We start from the raw sequence: 20,150 nt of genomic DNA, 5'->3' as shown, positions 1-20,150 counted from the left end.
CATCTCTATGTTAAAAAGCATTCCTAGGTAATGTCTAGCCTCTGAAAAAAATATGTAAAATCCATCGATAAATCTGGCAAAAGTCCCCAATATTTTGGGCATACTTGTGCTCTCACCTGAATGTAGCGCCACCTTGTAGGCGCCGAAGGTAACTGCGGCTCACAAAATGTTTTATCAGAAGGCAAGTTGAGAGGAATCCAAGAGGCAGATGTTCTTGGAAAGAGCCTCTGACTGCAGCAGGAAGGATGGATGCTTCAAATTTGCACAGTTTCCTGCCCATCGTCCTCTCACGTCCCGAACGCCCATGTCACTCCCCTGAATGCTCCTCATCTGCATAAAGAGAACACTCTGATAAAGGAGCAGAGTGGCACAGCGGAAGCGTGCTGGGCCCATAACCCAGAGGTCGATGGATCGAAACCATCCTCTGCTAATTTTGCTTGATTTTTCTTCCAAGGACCAAGCTGTCATTTCCACGCTGCCGGAAAGGAAAAGCGCAAGCTTGTGCCAGCTAAGTGATATAAGACTTCTCAACTATCTGTGTCTGCTGAAATACAAGAGAGGGAGTGTCAAAGGATCCACCCTGTACTTTGAAAGTAAAGACACACAATAATAAGCATACATGACTGGTGGGACCTTCAAACACTTTTCTGTGCAGGCTTTGAATTTCATTCTTCCCTTTTTGTTCTGCTCTTATCTATCTCCTGGGCATTTCATGGAATGTTCTCTCTTTCTCTTCCCTGCTTTGCTTCCCTTGCTGCCTCTATATGTTATATATATATATTAATTGTACTGCTGCTTTCCATTCTTCTCATCTGCACAGCTTTGTCCTTGGTTTTAATCCCCAGTTCCTTACCCTCTGCAAATAACGTTCTACTGCTTTTCATGTTGGTATCTAAACCAAATGCACCATTGAAGCTGGTGCAAGATAGTCATTGATCTCTGGGTCATAATATTTAGAACCGAGAGCGCAAATGTCAGAGGGCGTTGGTGGTATAGTGGTGAGCATAGCTGCTTCCCAAGCAGTTGACCCAGGTTCGATTCCCGGCCAACGCAATGCAAATACTTATATATTCTGCAAGCAGGATATACTTTAATTCAACATTTCACAAAATGGAAATATCATGAACAGATTAATCAGCCATATATAAAGAAATAAACAAATACGTAGGCAAACCTCTCAATCGCCCCTTCTGCTACATTCATTGGCCTAATATATGATAAGTTTCATAAAGCAGAGTCACCACTCACATGTGCTGGTAATAAATATGTTACAGTGGGCAGACAATGAAAGGGCTGAGGCCCGACCAGACATTATAACTCTAGCATCTCTATGTTAGAAAGCATTTCTAGGCAATATCTAGCCTCTGAAAAAAATATACAAGATCCACCGATAAATCTGTCAAAAGTCCTTAACATTTTGTGCATACTTGTGCTCTCACCTGCATGTAGCGCCACCTTGTAGCTGTCGAAGGTACCTGCGGCTCACAAAATGTTTTATCAGAAGGCAAGTTGAGAGGAATCCAAGGGGCAGATGTCCATGGAAAGAGCGTCTCAATGCAGCAGGAAGGTTGGATGATTCAAATTTGCATAGTTTCCTGTCCAACGTCCAGAATGCTCCCAAACGCTCCCAAACGCTCAAAAGCCTCCCCTCACCGGGTAGATCTCTGGCACCCAGGTAAAGCCAAATCCTGAGCATGCTAGCGCTAGTATCAGAGAGAGAGATATAGAGGGTTCAAGAGCTGCTGTCTTGATAAAGGTTTGAAACGGCTAGTGCCTGAGAATGTCTGACTTTCAGTTATGACTGATTGCGAGAGGGGAAGATGAAGTTTTTCTATACCCAGCATGCCTTGCGATATACTTAGGCAAATGAGGTGAGAGCCCGACCAATCCCACGCTACTCTGCTGAATGCTCCTCATCTGCATAAAGAGAACACTGTCCCAACGCAGCAGAGTGGCGCAGCGGAAGCGTGCTGGGCCCATAACCCAGAGGTCGATGGATCACACCATCCTCTGCTAATTTTGCTTGATTTTTCTTCCAAGGACCAAGCTGTCATTTTAAGGCTGCCAGCAAGGAAAAGCGCAAGCTTGTGCCAGCTATGGTAGAAACGACTTCTGAACTATCTGTGTCTGCTGAAATACAAGAGAGGGATCGTCAAGGGATCCACCCTGTACCTTGAAAGTAAAGACACACAATAATAAGCATAAATGACTGGTGGGACCTTCAAACACTTTTCTGGGCATGCTTTGAATATCATTCTTCCCTTTTTGTTCTGCTCTTATCTATCTCCTGGGCATTTCCTGGAATGTTCTCTCTTTCTTTTCCCTGCTTTGCTTCCCATGCTGCCTCTATATGTTCATATCCATTATTTGTACTGCTGCTTACCATTCTTCTCTTCTTCACAGCTTTGTCCTTGGTTTCAATCCCAGTTCCTTACAATCTGCTAAAACCTTTCTACTGCTTCTCATGTTGGTATCTTAACCAAATGCACCATTGAAGCTGGTGCAAGATAGACATTGAACTCAGGCTCGTAATGTTTAGAACCGAGATTGCACAGATCAGAGGGCGTTGGTGGTATAGTGGTGAGCATAGCTGCCTTCCAAGCAGTTGACCCGGGTTCGATTCCCGGCCAACGCAGTACCAATTCTTATATATTCTGCAATCAGGATATATTTTAATGCAACATGTCACAAAATGGAAATATCATGAACAGATTAATCAGCCATTATATAAAAAATAAACAAATATGTAGGCAAGCATCTCGATCGCCCCTTCTGCCATACTCATTGTCCTACTATATGATAAGTTTCATAAAGCAGAGTCACCACTCACATGAGCTGGTAATAAATATGTTACAGTGGGAAGACAATGAACGGGCTGAGGCCCGACCACACATTATACCTAAAGCATCTCTATGTTAAAAAGCATTCCTAGGTAATGTCTAGCCTCTGAAAAAAATATGTAAAATCCATCGATAAATCTGGCAAAAGTCCCCAATATTTTGGGCATACTTGTGCTCTCACCTGAATGTAGCGCCACCTTGTAGGCGCCGAAGGTAACTGCGGCTCACAAAATGTTTTATCAGAAGGCAAGTTGAGAGGAATCCAAGAGGCAGATGTTCTTGGAAAGAGCCTCTGACTGCAGCAGGAAGGATGGATGCTTCAAATTTGCACAGTTTCCTGCCCATCGTCCTCTCACGTCCCGAACGCCCACGTCACTCCCCTGAATGCTCCTCATCTGCATAAAGAGAACACTCTGATAAAGGAGCAGAGTGGCGCAGCGGAAGCGTGCTGGGCCCATAACCCAGAGGTCGATGGATCGAAACCATCCTCTGCTAATTTTGCTTGATTTTTCTTCCAAGGACCAAGCTGTCATTTCCACGCTGCCGGAAAGGAAAAGCGCAAGCTTGTGCCAGCTAAGTGATATAAGAATTCTCAACTATCTGTGTCTGCTGAAATACAAGAGAGGGAGTGTCAAAGGATCCACCCTGTACTTTGAAAGTAAAGACACACAATAATAAGCATACATGACTGGTGGGACCTTCAAACACTTTTCTGTGCAGGCTTTGAATTTCATTCTTCCCTTTTTGTTCTGCTCTTATCTATCTCCTAGGCATTTCATGGAATGTTCTCTCTTTCTCTTCCCTGCTTTGCTTCCCTTGCTGCCTCTATATGTTATATATATATATTAATTGTACTGCTGCTTTCCATTCTTCTCATCTGCACAGCTTTGTCCTTGGTTTTAATCCCCAGTTCCTTACCCTCTGCAAATAACGTTCTACTGCTTTTCATGTTGGTATCTAAACCAAATGCACCATTGAAGCTGGTGCAAGATAGTCATTGATCTCTGGGTCATAATATTTAGAACCGAGAGCACAAATGTCAGAGGGCGTTGGTGGTATAGTGGTGAGCATAGCTGCTTCCCAAGCAGTTGACCCGGGTTCGATTCCCGGCCAACGCAATGCAAATACTTATATATTCTGCAAGCAGGATATACTTTAATTCAACATTTCACAAAATGGAAATATCATGAACAGATTAATCAGCCATATATAAAGAAATAAACAAATACGTAGGCAAACCTCTCGATCGCCCCTTCTGCTACATTCATTGGCCTAATATATGATAAGTTTCATAAAGCAGAGTCACCACTCACATGTGCTGGTAATAAATATGTTACAGTGGGCAGACAATGAAAGGGCTGAGGCCCGACCAGACATTATAACTCTAGCATCTCTATGTTAGAAAGCATTTCTAGGCAATATCTAGCCTCTGAAAAAAATATACAAGATCCACCGATAAATCTGTCAAAAGTCCTTAACATTTTGTGCATACTTGTGCTCTCACCTGCATGTAGCGCCACCTTGTAGCTGTCGAAGGTACCTGCGGCTCACAAAATGTTTTATCAGAAGGCAAGTTGAGAGGAATCCAAGGGGCAGATGTCCATGGAAAGAGCGTCTCAATGCAGCAGGAAGGTTGGATGATTCAAATTTGCATAGTTTCCTGTCCAACGTCCACTCACGTCCCGAACGCTCCCAAACGCTCAAAAGCCTCGCCCTCACCGGGTAGATCTCTGGCACCCAGGTAAAGCCAAATCCTGAGCATGCTAGCGCTAGTATCAGAGAGAGAGATATAGAGGGTTCAAGAGCTGCTGTCTTGATAAAGGTTTGAAACGGCTAGTGCCTGAGAATGTCTGACTTTCAGTTATGACTGATTGCGAGAGGGGAAGATGAAGTTTTTCTATACCCAGCATGCCTTGCGATATACTTAGGCAAATGAGGTGAGAGCCCGACCAATCCCACGCTACTCTGCTGAATGCTCCTCATCTGCATAAAGAGAACACTGTCCCAACGCAGCAGAGTGGCGCAGCGGAAGCGTGCTGGGCCCATAACCCAGAGGTCGATGGATCGAAACCATCCTCTGCTAATTTTGCTTGATTTTTCTTCCAAGGACCAAGCTGTCATTTTAAGGCTGCCAGCAAGGAAAAGCGCAAGCTTGTGCCAGCTATGGTAGAAACGACTTCTGAACTATCTGTGTCTGCTGAAATACAAGAGAGGGATCGTCAAGGGATCCACCCTGTACCTTGAAAGTAAAGACACACAATAATAAGCATAAATGACTGGTGGGACCTTCAAACACTTTTCTGGGCATGCTTTGAATATCATTCTTCCCTTTTTGTTCTGCTCTTATCTATCTCCTGGGCATTTCCTGGAATGTTCTCTCTTTCTTTTCCCTGCTTTGCTTCCCATGCTGCCTCTATATGTTCATATCCATTATTTGTACTGCTGCTTACCATTCTTCTCTTCTTCACAGCTTTGTCCTTGGTTTCAATCCCAGTTCCTTACAATCTGCTAAAACCTTTCTACTGCTTCTCATGTTGGTATCTAAACCAAATGCACCATTGAAGCTGGTGCAAGATAGACATTGAACTCAGGGTCGTAATGTTTAGAACCGAGATTGCACAGATCAGAGGGCGTTGGTGGTATAGTGGTGAGCATAGCTGCCTTCCAAGCAGTTGACCCGGGTTCGATTCCCGGCCAACGCAGTACCAATTCTTATATATTCTGCAATCAGGATATATTTTAATGCAACATGTCACAAAATGGAAATATCATGAACAGATTAATCAGCCATTATATAAAAAATAAACAAATATGTAGGCAAGCATCTCGATCGCCCCTTCTGCCATACTCATTGTCCTACTATATGATAAGTTTCATAAAGCAGAGTCACCACTCACATGAGCTGGTAATAAATATGTTACAGTGGGAAGACAATGAACGGGCTGAGGCCCGACCACACATTATACCTAAAGCATCTCTATGTTAAAAAGCATTCCTAGGTAATGTCTAGCCTCTGAAAAAAATATGTAAAATCCATCGATAAATCTGGCAAAAGTCCCCAATATTTTGGGCATACTTGTGCTCTCACCTGAATGTAGCGCCACCTTGTAGGCGCCGAAGGTAACTGCGGCTCACAAAATGTTTTATCAGAAGGCAAGTTGAGAGGAATCCAAGAGGCAGATGTTCTTGGAAAGAGCCTCTGACTGCAGCAGGAAGGATGGATGCTTCAAATTTGCACAGTTTCCTGCCCATCGTCCTCTCACGTCCCGAACGCCCACGTCACTCCCCTGAATGCTCCTCATCTGCATAAAGAGAACACTCTGATAAAGGAGCAGAGTGGCGCAGCGGAAGCGTGCTGGGCCCATAACCCAGAGGTCGATGGATCGAAACCATCCTCTGCTAATTTTGCTTGATTTTTCTTCCAAGGACCAAGCTGTCATTTCCACGCTGCCGGAAAGGAAAAGCGCAAGCTTGTGCCAGCTAAGTGATATAAGAATTCTCAACTATCTGTGTCTGCTGAAATACAAGAGAGGGAGTGTCAAAGGATCCACCCTGTACTTTGAAAGTAAAGACACACAATAATAAGCATACATGACTGGTGGGACCTTCAAACACTTTTCTGTGCAGGCTTTGAATTTCATTCTTCCCTTTTTGTTCTGCTCTTATCTATCTCCTAGGCATTTCATGGAATGTTCTCTCTTTCTCTTCCCTGCTTTGCTTCCCTTGCTGCCTCTATATGTTATATATATATATATTAATTGTACTGCTGCTTTCCATTCTTCTCATCTGCACAGCTTTGTCCTTGGTTTTAATCCCCAGTTCCTTACCCTCTGCAAATAACGTTCTACTGCTTTTCATGTTGGTATCTAAACCAAATGCACCATTGAAGCTGGTGCAAGATAGTCATTGATCTCTGGGTCATAATATTTAGAACCGAGAGCGCAAATGTCAGAGGGCGTTGGTGGTATAGTGGTGAGCATAGCTGCTTCCCAAGCAGTTGACCCGGGTTCGATTCCCGGCCAACGCAATGCAAATACTTATATATTCTGCAAGCAGGATATACTTTAATTCAACATTTCACAAAATGGAAATATCATGAACAGATTAATCAGCCATATATAAAGAAATAAACAAATACGTAGGCAAACCTCTCGATCGCCCCTTCTGCTACATTCATTGGCCTAATATATGATAAGTTTCATAAAGCAGAGTCACCACTCACATGTGCTGGTAATAAATATGTTACAGTGGACAGACAATGAAAGGGCTGAGGCCCGACCAGACATTATAACTCTAGCATCTCTATGTTAGAAAGCATTTCTAGGCAATATCTAGCCTCTGAAAAAAATATACAAGATCCACCGATAAATCTGTCAAAAGTCCTTAACATTTTGCGCATACTTGTGCTCTCACCTGCATGTAGCGCCACCTTGTAGCTGTCGAAGGTACCTGCGGCTCACAAAATGTTTTATCAGAAGGCAAGTTGAGAGGAATCCAAGGGGCAGATGTCCATGGAAAGAGCGTCTCAATGCAGCAGGAAGGTTGGATGATTCAAATTTGCATAGTTTCCTGTCCAACGTCCACAACGCTCCCAAACGCTCAAAAGCCTCACACCGGGCAAGCCCTCACCGGGTAGATCTCTGGCACCCAGGTATAGCCAAATCCTGAGCATGCTAGCGCTAGTATCGGAGAGAGAGATATAGAGGGTTCAAGAGCTGCTGTCTTGATAAAGGTTTGAAATGGCTAGTGCCTGAGAATGTCTGACTTTCAGTTATGACTGATTGCGAGAGGGGAAGATGAAGTTTTTCTATACCCAGCATGCCTTGCGATATACTTAGGCAAATGAGGTGAGAGCCCGACCAATCCCACGCTACTCTGCTGAATGCTCCTCATCTGCATAAAGAGAACACTGTCCCAATGCAGCAGAGTGGCGCAGCGGAAGCGTGCTGGGCCCATAACCCAGAGGTCGATGGATCGAAACCATCCTCTGCTAATTTTGCTTGATTTTTCTTCCAAGGACCAAGCTGTCATTTTAAGGCTGCCAGCAAGGAAAAGCGCAAGCTTGTGCCAGCTATGGTAGAAACGACTTCTGAACTATCTGTGTCTGCTGAAATACAAGAGAGGGATCGTCAAGGGATCCACCCTGTACCTTGAAAGTAAAGACACACAATAATAAGCATAAATGACTGGTGGGACCTTCAAACACTTTTCTGGGCATGCTTTGAATATCATTCTTCCCTTTTTGTTCTGCTCTTATCTATCTCCTGGGCATTTCCTGGAATGTTCTCTCTTTCTTTTCCCTGCTTTGCTTCCCATGCTGCCTCTATATGTTCATATCCATTATTTGTACTGCTGCTTACCATTCTTCTCTTCTTCACAGCTTTGTCCTTGGTTTCAATCCCAGTTCCTTACAATCTGCTAAAACCTTTCTACTGCTTCTCATGTTGGTATCTAAACCAAATGCACCATTGAAGCTGGTGCAAGATAGACATTGAACTCAGGGTCGTAATGTTTAGAACCGAGATTGCACAGATCAGAGGGCGTTGGTGGTATAGTGGTGAGCATAGCTGCCTTCCAAGCAGTTGACCCGGGTTCGATTCCCGGCCAACGCAGTACCAATTCTTATATATTCTGCAATCAGGATATATTTTAATGCAACATGTCACAAAATGGAAATATCATGAACAGATTAATCAGCCATTATATAAAAAATAAACAAATATGTAGGCAAGCATCTCGATCGCCCCTTCTGCCATACTCATTGTCCTACTATATGATAAGTTTCATAAAGCAGAGTCACCACTCACATGAGCTGGTAATAAATATGTTACAGTGGGAAGACAATGAACGGGCTGAGGCCCGACCACACATTATACCTAAAGCATCTCTATGTTAAAAAGCATTCCTAGGTAATGTCTAGCCTCTGAAAAAAATATGTAAAATCCATCGATAAATCTGGCAAAAGTCCCCAATATTTTGGGCATACTTGTGCTCTCACCTGAATGTAGCGCCACCTTGTAGGGGCCGAAGGTAACTGCGGCTCACAAAATGTTTTATCAGAAGGCAAGTTGAGAGGAATCCAAGAGGCAGATGTTCTTGGAAAGAGCCTCTGACTGCAGCAGGAAGGATGGATGCTTCAAATTTGCACAGTTTCCTGCCCATCGTCCTCTCACGTCCCGAACGCCCACGTCACTCCCCTGAATGCTCCTCATCTGCATAAAGAGAACACTCTGATAAAGGAGCAGAGTGGCGCAGCGGAAGCGTGCTGGGCCCATAACCCAGAGGTCGATGGATCGAAACCATCCTCTGCTAATTTTGCTTGATTTTTCTTCCAAGGACCAAGCTGTCATTTCCACGCTGCCGGAAAGGAAAAGCGCAAGCTTGTGCCAGCTAAGTGATATAAGACTTCTCAACTATCTGTGTCTGCTGAAATACAAGAGAGGGAGTGTCAAAGGATCCACCCTGTACTTTGAAAGTAAAGACACACAATAATAAGCATACATGACTGGTGGGACCTTCAAACACTTTTCTGTGCAGGCTTTGAATTTCATTCTTCCCTTTTTGTTCTGCTCTTATCTATCTCCTGGGCATTTCATGGAATGTTCTCTCTTTCTCTTCCCTGCTTTGCTTCCCTTGCTGCCTCTATATGTTATATATATATATTAATTGTACTGCTGCTTTCCATTCTTCTCATCTGCACAGCTTTGTCCTTGGTTTTAATCCCCAGTTCCTTACCCTCTGCAAATAACGTTCTACTGCTTTTCATGTTGGTATCTAAACCAAATGCACCATTGAAGCTGGTGCAAGATAGTCATTGATCTCTGGGTCATAATATTTAGAACCGAGAGCGCAAATGTCAGAGGGCGTTGGTGGTATAGTGGTGAGCATAGCTGCTTCCCAAGCAGTTGACCTGGGTTCGATTCCCGGCCAACGCAATGCAAATACTTATATATTCTGCAAGCAGGATATACTTTAATTCAACATTTCACAAAATGGAAATATCATGAACAGATTAATCAGCCATATATAAAGAAATAAACAAATACGTAGGCAAACCTCTCGATCGCCCCTTCTGCTACATTCATTGGCCTAATATATGATAAGTTTCATAAAGCAGAGTCACCACTCACATGTGCTGGTAATAAATATGTTACAGTGGGCAGACAATGAAAGGGCTGAGGCCCGACCAGACATTATAACTCTAGCATCTCTATGTTAGAAAGCATTTCTAGGCAATATCTAGCCTCTGAAAAAAATATACAAGATCCACCGATAAATCTGTCAAAAGTCCTTAACATTTTGTGCATACTTGTGCTCTCACCTGCATGTAGCGCCACCTTGTAGCTGTCGAAGGTACCTGCGGCTCACAAAATGTTTTATCAGAAGGCAAGTTGAGAGGAATCCAAGGGGCAGATGTCCATGGAAAGAGCGTCTCAATGCAGCAGGAAGGTTGGATGATTCAAATTTGCATAGTTTCCTGTCCAACGTCCACTCACGTCCCGAACGCTCCCAAACGCTCAAAAGCCTCACACCGGGCAAGCCCTCACCGGGTAGATCTCTGGCACCTAGGTAAAGCCAAATCCTGAGCATGCTAGCGCTAGTATCAGAGAGAGAGATATAGAGGGTTCAAGAGCTGCTGTCTTGATAAAGGTTTGAAACGGCTAGTGCCTGAGAATGTCTGACTTTCAGTTATGACTGATTGCGAGAGGGGAAGATGAAGTTTTTCTATACCCAGCATGCCTTGCGATATACTTAGGCAAATGAGGTGAGAGCCCGACCAATCCCACGCTACTCTGCTGAATGCTCCTCATCTGCATAAAGAGAACACTGTCCCAATGCAGCAGAGTGGCGCAGCGGAAGCGTGCTGGGCCCATAACCCAGAGGTCGATGGATCGAAACCATCCTCTGCTAATTTTGCTTGATTTTTCTTCCAAGGACCAAGCTGTCATTTTAAGGCTGCCAGCAAGGAAAAGCGCAAGCTTGTGCCAGCTATGGTAGAAACGACTTCTGAACTATCTGTGTCTGCTGAAATACAAGAGAGGGATCGTCAAGGGATCCACCCTGTACCTTGAAAGTAAAGACACACAATAATAAGCATAAATGACTGGTGGGACCTTCAAACACTTTTCTGGGCATGCTTTGAATATCATTCTTCCCTTTTTGTTCTGCTCTTATCTATCTCCTGGGCATTTCCTGGAATGTTCTCTCTTTCTTTTCCCTGCTTTGCTTCCCATGCTGCCTCTATATGTTCATATCCATTATTTGTACTGCTGCTTACCATTCTTCTCTTCTTCACAGCTTTGTCCTTGGTTTCAATCCCAGTTCCTTACAATCTGCTAAAACCTTTCTACTGCTTCTCATGTTGGTATCTAAACCAAATGCACCATTGAAGCTGGTGCAAGATAGACATTGAACTCAGGGTCGTAATGTTTAGAACCGAGATTGCACATATCAGAGGGCGTTGGTGGTATAGTGGTGAGCATAGCTGCCTTCCAAGCAGTTGACCTGGGTTCGATTCCCGGCCAACGCAGTACCAATTCTTATATATTCTGCAATCAGGATATATTTTAATGCAACATGTCACAAAATGGAAATATCATGAACAGATTAATCAGCCATTATATAAAAAATAAACAAATATGTAGGCAAGCATCTCGATCGCCCCTTCTGCCATACTCATTGTCCTACTATATGATAAGTTTCATAAAGCAGAGTCACCACTCACATGAGCTGGTAATAAATATGTTACAGTGGGAAGACAATGAACGGGCTGAGGCCCGACCACACATTATACCTAAAGCATCTCTATGTTAAAAAGCATTCCTAGGTAATGTCTAGCCTCTGAAAAAAATATGTAAAATCCATCGATAAATCTGGCAAAAGTCCCCAATATTTTGGGCATACTTGTGCTCTCACCTGAATGTAGCGCCACATTGTAGGCGCCGAAGGTAACTGCGGCTCACAAAATGTTTTATCAGAAGGCAAGTTGAGAGGAATCCAAGAGGCAGATGTTCTTGGAAAGAGCCTCTGACTGCAGCAGGAAGGATGGATGCTTCAAATTTGCACAGTTTCCTGCCCATCGTCCTCTCACGTCCCGAACGCCCATGTCACTCCCCTGAATGCTCCTCATCTGCATAAAGAGAACACTCTGATAAAGGAGCAGAGTGGCGCAGCGGAAGCGTGCTGGGCCCATAACCCAGAGGTCGATGGATCGAAACCATCCTCTGCTAATTTTGCTTGATTTTTCTTCCAAGGACCAAGCTGTCATTTCCACGCTGCCGGAAAGGAAAAGCGCAAGCTTGTGCCAGCTAAGTGATATAAGACTTCTCAACTATCTGTGTCTGCTTAAATACAAGAGAGGGAGTGTCAAAGGATCCACCCTGTACTTTGAAAGTAAAGACACACAATAATAAGCATACATGACTGGTGGGACCTTCAAACACTTTTCTGTGCAGGCTTTGAATTTCATTCTTCCCTTTTTGTTCTGCTCTTATCTATCTCCTGGGCATTTCATGGAATGTTCTCTCTTTCTCTTCCCTGCTTTGCTTCCCTTGCTGCCTCTATATGTTATATATATATATTATTTGTACTGCTGCTTTCCATTCTTCTCATCTGCACAGCTTTGTCCTTGGTTTTAATCCCCAGTTCCTTACCCTCTGCAAATAACGTTCTACTGCTTTTCATGTTGGTATCTAAACCAAATGCACCATTGAAGCTGGTGCAAGATAGTCATTGATCTCTGGGTCATAATATTTAGAACCGAGAGCGCAAATGTCAGAGGGCGTTGGTGGTATAGTGGTGAGCATAGCTGCTTCCCAAGCAGTTGACCCGGGTTCGATTCCCGGCCAACGCAATGCAAATACTTATATATTCTGCAAGCAGGATATACTTTAATTCAACATTTCACAAAATGGAAATATCATGAACAGATTAATCAGCCATATATAAAGAAATAAACAAATACGTAGGCAAACCTCTCGATCGCCCCTTCTGCTACATTCATTGGCCTAATATATGATAAGTTTCATAAAGCAGAGTCACCACTCACATGTGCTGGTAATAAATATGTTACAGTGGGCAGACAATGAAAGGGCTGAGGCCCGACCAGACATTATAACTCTAGCATCTCTATGTTAGAAAGCATTTCTAGGCAATATCTAGCCTCTGAAAAAAATATACAAGATCCACCGATAAATCTGTCAAAAGTCCTTAACATTTTGTGCATACTTGTGCTCTCACCTGCATGTAGCGCCACCTTGTAGCTGTCGAAGGTACCTGCGGCTCACAAAATGTTTTATCAGAAGGCAAGTTGAGAGGAATCCAAGGGGCAGATGTCCATGGAAAGAGCGTCTCAATGCAGCAGGAAGGTTGGATGATTCAAATTTGCATAGTTTCCTGTCCAACGTCCACTCACGTCCCGAACGCTCCCAAACGCTCAAAAGCCTCACACCGGGCAAGCCCTCACCGGGTAGATCTCTGGCACCTAGGTAAAGCCAAATCCTGAGCATGCTAGCGCTAGTATCAGAGAGAGAGATATAGAGGGTTCAAGAGCTGCTGTCTTGATAAAGGTTTGAAACGGCTAGTGCCTGAGAATGTCTGACTTTCAGTTATGACTGATTGCGAGAGGGGAAGATGAAGTTTTTCTATACCCAGCATGCCTTGCGATATACTTAGGCAAATGAGGTGAGAGCCCGACCAATCCCACGCTACTCTGCTGAATGCTCCTCATCTGCATAAAGAGAACACTGTCCCAATGCAGCAGAGTGGCGCAGCGGAAGCGTGCTGGGCCCATAACCCAGAGGTCGATGGATCGAAACCATCCTCTGCTAATTTTGCTTGATTTTTCTTCCAAGGACCAAGCTGTCATTTTAAGGCTGCCAGCAAGGAAAAGCGCAAGCTTGTGCCAGCTATGGTAGAAACGACTTCTGAACTATCTGTGTCTGCTGAAATACAAGAGAGGGATCGTCAAGGGATCCACCCTGTACCTTGAAAGTAAAGACACACAATAATAAGCATAAATGACTGGTGGGACCTTCAAACACTTTTCTGGGCATGCTTTGAATATCATTCTTCCCTTTTTGTTCTGCTCTTATCTATCTCCTGGGCATTTCCTGGAATGTTCTCTCTTTCTTTTCCCTGCTTTGCTTCCCATGCTGCCTCTATATGTTCATATCCATTATTTGTACTGCTGCTTACCATTCTTCTCTTCTTCACAGCTTTGTCCTTGGTTTCAATCCCAGTTCCTTACAATCTGCTAAAACCTTTCTACTGCTTCTCATGTTGGTATCTAAACCAAATGCACCATTGAAGCTGGTGCAAGATAGACATTGAACTCAGGGTCGTAATGTTTAGAACCGAGATTGCACATATCAGAGGGCGTTGGTGGTATAGTGGTGAGCATAGCTGCCTTCCAAGCAGTTGACCTGGGTTCGATTCCCGGCCAACGCAGTACCAATTCTTATATATTCTGCAATCAGGATATATTTTAATGCAACATGTCACAAAATGGAAATATCATGAACAGATTAATCAGCCATTATATAAAAAATAAACAAATATGTAGGCAAGCATCTCGATCGCCCCTTCTGCCATACTCATTGTCCTACTATATGATAAGTTTCATAAAGCAGAGTCACCACTCACATGAGCTGGTAATAAATATGTTACAGTGGGAAGACAATGAACGGGCTGAGGCCCGACCACACATTATACCTAAAGCATCTCTATGTTAAAAAGCATTCCTAGGTAATGTCTAGCCTCTGAAAAAAATATGTAAAATCCATCGATAAATCTGGCAAAAGTCCCCAATATTTTGGGCATACTTGTGCTCTCACCTGAATGTAGCGCCACATTGTAGGCGCCGAAGGTAACTGCGGCTCACAAAATGTTTTATCAGAAGGCAAGTTGAGAGGAATCCAAGAGGCAGATGTTCTTGGAAAGAGCCTCTGACTGCAGCAGGAAGGATGGATGCTTCAAATTTGCACAGTTTCCTGCCCATCGTCCTCTCACGTCCCGAACGCCCATGTCACTCCCCTGAATGCTCCTCATCTGCATAAAGAGAACACTCTGATAAAGGAGCAGAGTGGCGCAGCGGAAGCGTGCTGGGCCCATAACCCAGAGGTCGATGGATCGAAACCATCCTCTGCTAATTTTGCTTGATTTTTCTTCCAAGGACCAAGCTGTCATTTCCACGCTGCCGGAAAGGAAAAGCGCAAGCTTGTGCCAGCTAAGTGATATAAGACTTCTCAACTATCTGTGTCTGCTTAAATACAAGAGAGGGAGTGTCAAAGGATCCACCCTGTACTTTGAAAGTAAAGACACACAATAATAAGCATACATGACTGGTGGGACCTTCAAACACTTTTCTGTGCAGGCTTTGAATTTCATTCTTCCCTTTTTGTTCTGCTCTTATCTATCTCCTGGGCATTTCATGGAATGTTCTCTCTTTCTCTTCCCTGCTTTGCTTCCCTTGCTGCCTCTATATGTTATATATATATATTATTTGTACTGCTGCTTTCCATTCTTCTCATCTGCACAGCTTTGTCCTTGGTTTTAATCCCCAGTTCCTTACCCTCTGCAAATAACGTTCTACTGCTTTTCATGTTGGTATCTAAACCAAATGCACCATTGAAGCTGGTGCAAGATAGTCATTGATCTCTGGGTCATAATATTTAGAACCGAGAGCGCAAATGTCAGAGGGCGTTGGTGGTATAGTGGTGAGCATAGCTGCTTCCCAAGCAGTTGACCCGGGTTCGATTCCCGGCCAACGCAATGCAAATACTTATATATTCTGCAAGCAGGATATACTTTAATTCAACATTTCACAAAATGGAAATATCATGAACAGATTAATCAGCCATATATAAAGAAATAAACAAATACGTAGGCAAACCTCTCGATCGCCCCTTCTGCTACATTCATTGGCCTAATATATGATAAGTTTCATAAAGCAGAGTCACCACTCACATGTGCTGGTAATAAATATGTTACAGTGGACAGACAATGAAAGGGCTGAGGCCCGACCAGACATTATAACTCTAGCATCTCTATGTTAGAAAGCATTTCTAGGCAATATCTAGCCTCTGAAAAAAATATACAAGATCCACCGATAAATCTGTCAAAAGTCCTTAACATTTTGCGCATACTTGTGCTCTCACCTGCATGTAGCGCCACCTTGTAGCTGTCGAAGGTACCTGCGGCTCACAAAATGTTTTATCAGAAGGCAAGTTGAGAGGAATCCAAGGGGCAGATGTCCATGGAAAGAGCGTCTCAATGCAGCAGGAAGGTTGGATGATTCAAATTTGCATAGTTTCCTGTCCAACGTCCACAACGCTCCCAAACGCTCAAAAGCCTCACACCGGGCAAGCCCTCACCGGGTAGATCTCTGGCACCCAGGTATAGCCAAATCCTGAGCATGCTAGCGCTAGTATCGGAGAGAGAGATATAGAGGGTTCAAGAGCTGCTGTCTTGATAAAGGTTTGAAATGGCTAGTGCCTGAGAATGTCTGACTTTCAGTTATGACTGATTGCGAGAGGGGAAGATGAAGTTTTTCTATACCCAGCATGCCTTGCGATATACTTAGGCAAATGAGGTGAGAGCCCGACCAATCCCACGCTACTCTGCTGAATGCTCCTCATCTGCATAAAGAGAACACTGTCCCAATGCAGCAGAGTGGCGCAGCGGAAGCGTGCTGGGCCCATAACCCAGAGGTCGATGGATCGAAACCATCCTCTGCTAATTTTGCTTGATTTTTCTTCCAAGGACCAAGCTGTCATTTTAAGGCTGCCAGCAAGGAAAAGCGCAAGCTTGTGCCAGCTATGGTAGAAACGACTTCTGAACTATCTGTGTCTGCTGAAATACAAGAGAGGGATCGTCAAGGGATCCACCCTGTACCTTGAAAGTAAAGACACACAATAATAAGCATAAATGACTGGTGGGACCTTCAAACACTTTTCTGGGCATGCTTTGAATATCATTCTTCCCTTTTTGTTCTGCTCTTATCTATCTCCTGGGCATTTCCTGGAATGTTCTCTCTTTCTTTTCCCTGCTTTGCTTCCCATGCTGCCTCTATATGTTCATATCCATTATTTGTACTGCTGCTTACCATTCTTCTCTTCTTCACAGCTTTGTCCTTGGTTTCAATCCCAGTTCCTTACAATCTGCTAAAACCTTTCTACTGCTTCTCATGTTGGTATCTAAACCAAATGCACCATTGAAGCTGGTGCAAGATAGACATTGAACTCAGGGTCGTAATGTTTAGAACCGAGATTGCACAGATCAGAGGGCGTTGGTGGTATAGTGGTGAGCATAGCTGCCTTCCAAGCAGTTGACCCGGGTTCGATTCCCGGCCAACGCAGTACCAATTCTTATATATTCTGCAATCAGGATATATTTTAATGCAACATGTCACAAAATGGAAATATCATGAACAGATTAATCAGCCATTATATAAAAAATAAACAAATATGTAGGCAAGCATCTCGATCGCCCCTTCTGCCATACTCATTGTCCTACTATATGATAAGTTTCATAAAGCAGAGTCACCACTCACATGAGCTGGTAATAAATATGTTACAGTGGGAAGACAATGAACGGGCTGAGGCCCGACCACACATTATACCTAAAGCATCTCTATGTTAAAAAGCATTCCTAGGTAATGTCTAGCCTCTGAAAAAAATATGTAAAATCCATCGATAAATCTGGCAAAAGTCCCCAATATTTTGGGCATACTTGTGCTCTCACCTGAATGTAGCGCCACCTTGTAGGGGCCGAAGGTAACTGCGGCTCACAAAATGTTTTATCAGAAGGCAAGTTGAGAGGAATCCAAGAGGCAGATGTTCTTGGAAAGAGCCTCTGACTGCAGCAGGAAGGATGGATGCTTCAAATTTGCACAGTTTCCTGCCCATCGTCCTCTCACGTCCCGAACGCCCACGTCACTCCCCTGAATGCTCCTCATCTGCATAAAGAGAACACTCTGATAAAGGAGCAGAGTGGCGCAGCGGAAGCGTGCTGGGCCCATAACCCAGAGGTCGATGGATCGAAACCATCCTCTGCTAATTTTGCTTGATTTTTCTTCCAAGGACCAAGCTGTCATTTCCACGCTGCCGGAAAGGAAAAGCGCAAGCTTGTGCCAGCTAAGTGATATAAGACTTCTCAACTATCTGTGTCTGCTGAAATACAAGAGAGGGAGTGTCAAAGGATCCACCCTGTACTTTGAAAGTAAAGACACACAATAATAAGCATACATGACTGGTGGGACCTTCAAACACTTTTCTGTGCAGGCTTTGAATTTCATTCTTCCCTTTTTGTTCTGCTCTTATCTATCTCCTGGGCATTTCATGGAATGTTCTCTCTTTCTCTTCCCTGCTTTGCTTCCCTTGCTGCCTCTATATGTTATATATATATATTAATTGTACTGCTGCTTTCCATTCTTCTCATCTGCACAGCTTTGTCCTTGGTTTTAATCCCCAGTTCCTTACCCTCTGCAAATAACGTTCTACTGCTTTTCATGTTGGTATCTAAACCAAATGCACCATTGAAGCTGGTGCAAGATAGTCATTGATCTCTGGGTCATAATATTTAGAACCGAGAGCGCAAATGTCAGAGGGCGTTGGTGGTATAGTGGTGAGCATAGCTGCTTCCCAAGCAGTTGACCTGGGTTCGATTCCCGGCCAACGCAATGCAAATACTTATATATTCTGCAAGCAGGATATACTTTAATTCAACATTTCACAAAATGGAAATATCATGAACAGATTAATCAGCCATATATAAAGAAATAAACAAATACGTAGGCAAACCTCTCGATCGCCCCTTCTGCTACATTCATTGGCCTAATATATGATAAGTTTCATAAAGCAGAGTCACCACTCACATGTGCTGGTAATAAATATGTTACAGTGGGCAGACAATGAAAGGGCTGAGGCCCGACCAGACATTATAACTCTAGCATCTCTATGTTAGAAAGCATTTCTAGGCAATATCTAGCCTCTGAAAAAAATATACAAGATCCACCGATAAATCTGTCAAAAGTCCTTAACATTTTGTGCATACTTGTGCTCTCACCTGCATGTAGCGCCACCTTGTAGCTGTCGAAGGTACCTGCGGCTCACAAAATGTTTTATCAGAAGGCAAGTTGAGAGGAATCCAAGGGGCAGATGTCCATGGAAAGAGCGTCTCAATGCAGCAGGAAGGTTGGATGATTCAAATTTGCATAGTTTCCTGTCCAACGTCCACTCACGTCCCGAACGCTCCCAAACGCTCAAAAGCCTCACACCGGGCAAGCCCTCACCGGGTAGATCTCTGGCACCTAGGTAAAGCCAAATCCTGAGCATGCTAGCGCTAGTATCAGAGAGAGAGATATAGAGGGTTCAAGAGCTGCTGTCTTGATAAAGGTTTGAAACGGCTAGTGCCTGAGAATGTCTGACTTTCAGTTATGACTGATTGCGAGAGGGGAAGATGAAGTTTTTCTATACCCAGCATGCCTTGCGATATACTTAGGCAAATGAGGTGAGAGCCCGACCAATCCCACGCTACTCTGCTGAATGCTCCTCATCTGCATAAAGAGAACACTGTCCCAATGCAGCAGAGTGGCGCAGCGGAAGCGTGCTGGGCCCATAACCCAGAGGTCGATGGATCGAAACCATCCTCTGCTAATTTTGCTTGATTTTTCTTCCAAGGACCAAGCTGTCATTTTAAGGCTGCCAGCAAGGAAAAGCGCAAGCTTGTGCCAGCTATGGTAGAAACGACTTCTGAACTATCTGTGTCTGCTGAAATACAAGAGAGGGATCGTCAAGGGATCCACCCTGTACCTTGAAAGTAAAGACACACAATAATAAGCATAAATGACTGGTGGGACCTTCAAACACTTTTCTGGGCATGCTTTGAATATCATTCTTCCCTTTTTGTTCTGCTCTTATCTATCTCCTGGGCATTTCCTGGAATGTTCTCTCTTTCTTTTCCCTGCTTTGCTTCCCATGCTGCCTCTATATGTTCATATCCATTATTTGTACTGCTGCTTACCATTCTTCTCTTCTTCACAGCTTTGTCCTTGGTTTCAATCCCAGTTCCTTACAATCTGCTAAAACCTTTCTACTGCTTCTCATGTTGGTATCTAAACCAAATGCACCATTGAAGCTGGTGCAAGATAGACATTGAACTCAGGGTCGTAATGTTTAGAACCGAGATTGCACATATCAGAGGGCGTTGGTGGTATAGTGGTGAGCATAGCTGCCTTCCAAGCAGTTGACCTGGGTTCGATTCCCGGCCAACGCAGTACCAATTCTTATATATTCTGCAATCAGGATATAT

At 43.8% G+C, this 20,150-nt stretch overlaps 26 non-coding genes across 26 annotated transcripts; all 26 read left to right on the top strand.

Annotated features, from left to right (window-relative positions):
- The first annotated feature begins 981 nt into the window (after positions 1 to 981).
- TRNAG-CCC (transfer RNA glycine (anticodon CCC)) lies at positions 982 to 1,053 on the top strand. The gene has a single exon. It is a non-coding gene; the product is annotated as a tRNA-Gly (tRNA).
- Positions 1,054 to 2,563: 1,510 nt separating this feature from the next.
- TRNAG-UCC (transfer RNA glycine (anticodon UCC)) lies at positions 2,564 to 2,635 on the top strand. The gene has a single exon. It is a non-coding gene; the product is annotated as a tRNA-Gly (tRNA).
- Positions 2,636 to 3,263: 628 nt separating this feature from the next.
- On the top strand, positions 3,264 to 3,335 carry TRNAM-CAU (transfer RNA methionine (anticodon CAU)). The gene has a single exon. It is a non-coding gene; the product is annotated as a tRNA-Met (tRNA).
- A 551-nt stretch (positions 3,336 to 3,886) lies between these two features.
- Positions 3,887 to 3,958, top strand: TRNAG-CCC (transfer RNA glycine (anticodon CCC)). Its single transcript has one exon. It is a non-coding gene; the product is annotated as a tRNA-Gly (tRNA).
- An 893-nt stretch (positions 3,959 to 4,851) lies between these two features.
- TRNAM-CAU (transfer RNA methionine (anticodon CAU)) lies at positions 4,852 to 4,923 on the top strand. The gene has a single exon. It is a non-coding gene; the product is annotated as a tRNA-Met (tRNA).
- A 547-nt stretch (positions 4,924 to 5,470) lies between these two features.
- TRNAG-UCC (transfer RNA glycine (anticodon UCC)) lies at positions 5,471 to 5,542 on the top strand. Its single transcript has one exon. It is a non-coding gene; the product is annotated as a tRNA-Gly (tRNA).
- Positions 5,543 to 6,170: 628 nt separating this feature from the next.
- Positions 6,171 to 6,242, top strand: TRNAM-CAU (transfer RNA methionine (anticodon CAU)). Its single transcript has one exon. It is a non-coding gene; the product is annotated as a tRNA-Met (tRNA).
- A 553-nt stretch (positions 6,243 to 6,795) lies between these two features.
- TRNAG-CCC (transfer RNA glycine (anticodon CCC)) lies at positions 6,796 to 6,867 on the top strand. The gene has a single exon. It is a non-coding gene; the product is annotated as a tRNA-Gly (tRNA).
- An 894-nt stretch (positions 6,868 to 7,761) lies between these two features.
- TRNAM-CAU (transfer RNA methionine (anticodon CAU)) lies at positions 7,762 to 7,833 on the top strand. The gene has a single exon. It is a non-coding gene; the product is annotated as a tRNA-Met (tRNA).
- Positions 7,834 to 8,380: 547 nt separating this feature from the next.
- On the top strand, positions 8,381 to 8,452 carry TRNAG-UCC (transfer RNA glycine (anticodon UCC)). Its single transcript has one exon. It is a non-coding gene; the product is annotated as a tRNA-Gly (tRNA).
- A 628-nt stretch (positions 8,453 to 9,080) lies between these two features.
- On the top strand, positions 9,081 to 9,152 carry TRNAM-CAU (transfer RNA methionine (anticodon CAU)). Its single transcript has one exon. It is a non-coding gene; the product is annotated as a tRNA-Met (tRNA).
- Positions 9,153 to 9,703: 551 nt separating this feature from the next.
- TRNAG-CCC (transfer RNA glycine (anticodon CCC)) lies at positions 9,704 to 9,775 on the top strand. Its single transcript has one exon. It is a non-coding gene; the product is annotated as a tRNA-Gly (tRNA).
- A 904-nt stretch (positions 9,776 to 10,679) lies between these two features.
- TRNAM-CAU (transfer RNA methionine (anticodon CAU)) lies at positions 10,680 to 10,751 on the top strand. Its single transcript has one exon. It is a non-coding gene; the product is annotated as a tRNA-Met (tRNA).
- A 547-nt stretch (positions 10,752 to 11,298) lies between these two features.
- Positions 11,299 to 11,370, top strand: TRNAG-UCC (transfer RNA glycine (anticodon UCC)). The gene has a single exon. It is a non-coding gene; the product is annotated as a tRNA-Gly (tRNA).
- A 628-nt stretch (positions 11,371 to 11,998) lies between these two features.
- On the top strand, positions 11,999 to 12,070 carry TRNAM-CAU (transfer RNA methionine (anticodon CAU)). The gene has a single exon. It is a non-coding gene; the product is annotated as a tRNA-Met (tRNA).
- A 551-nt stretch (positions 12,071 to 12,621) lies between these two features.
- Positions 12,622 to 12,693, top strand: TRNAG-CCC (transfer RNA glycine (anticodon CCC)). Its single transcript has one exon. It is a non-coding gene; the product is annotated as a tRNA-Gly (tRNA).
- Positions 12,694 to 13,597: 904 nt separating this feature from the next.
- TRNAM-CAU (transfer RNA methionine (anticodon CAU)) lies at positions 13,598 to 13,669 on the top strand. The gene has a single exon. It is a non-coding gene; the product is annotated as a tRNA-Met (tRNA).
- A 547-nt stretch (positions 13,670 to 14,216) lies between these two features.
- Positions 14,217 to 14,288, top strand: TRNAG-UCC (transfer RNA glycine (anticodon UCC)). Its single transcript has one exon. It is a non-coding gene; the product is annotated as a tRNA-Gly (tRNA).
- Positions 14,289 to 14,916: 628 nt separating this feature from the next.
- On the top strand, positions 14,917 to 14,988 carry TRNAM-CAU (transfer RNA methionine (anticodon CAU)). Its single transcript has one exon. It is a non-coding gene; the product is annotated as a tRNA-Met (tRNA).
- A 551-nt stretch (positions 14,989 to 15,539) lies between these two features.
- TRNAG-CCC (transfer RNA glycine (anticodon CCC)) lies at positions 15,540 to 15,611 on the top strand. Its single transcript has one exon. It is a non-coding gene; the product is annotated as a tRNA-Gly (tRNA).
- An 894-nt stretch (positions 15,612 to 16,505) lies between these two features.
- TRNAM-CAU (transfer RNA methionine (anticodon CAU)) lies at positions 16,506 to 16,577 on the top strand. Its single transcript has one exon. It is a non-coding gene; the product is annotated as a tRNA-Met (tRNA).
- A 547-nt stretch (positions 16,578 to 17,124) lies between these two features.
- TRNAG-UCC (transfer RNA glycine (anticodon UCC)) lies at positions 17,125 to 17,196 on the top strand. The gene has a single exon. It is a non-coding gene; the product is annotated as a tRNA-Gly (tRNA).
- Positions 17,197 to 17,824: 628 nt separating this feature from the next.
- On the top strand, positions 17,825 to 17,896 carry TRNAM-CAU (transfer RNA methionine (anticodon CAU)). The gene has a single exon. It is a non-coding gene; the product is annotated as a tRNA-Met (tRNA).
- A 551-nt stretch (positions 17,897 to 18,447) lies between these two features.
- TRNAG-CCC (transfer RNA glycine (anticodon CCC)) lies at positions 18,448 to 18,519 on the top strand. The gene has a single exon. It is a non-coding gene; the product is annotated as a tRNA-Gly (tRNA).
- A 904-nt stretch (positions 18,520 to 19,423) lies between these two features.
- On the top strand, positions 19,424 to 19,495 carry TRNAM-CAU (transfer RNA methionine (anticodon CAU)). Its single transcript has one exon. It is a non-coding gene; the product is annotated as a tRNA-Met (tRNA).
- Positions 19,496 to 20,042: 547 nt separating this feature from the next.
- TRNAG-UCC (transfer RNA glycine (anticodon UCC)) lies at positions 20,043 to 20,114 on the top strand. Its single transcript has one exon. It is a non-coding gene; the product is annotated as a tRNA-Gly (tRNA).
- Positions 20,115 to 20,150: the final 36 nt, after the last annotated feature.

The sequence above is a fragment of the Lissotriton helveticus genome, chromosome 11, assembly GCF_964261635.1.
Source record: "Lissotriton helveticus chromosome 11, aLisHel1.1, whole genome shotgun sequence".
NCBI classification, from domain to species: Eukaryota; Metazoa; Chordata; class Amphibia; order Caudata; family Salamandridae; genus Lissotriton; species Lissotriton helveticus.
The sequence above is the reverse complement of the archived record's forward strand: the minus strand, read 5'-3'. Positions and strand labels throughout refer to the sequence as shown.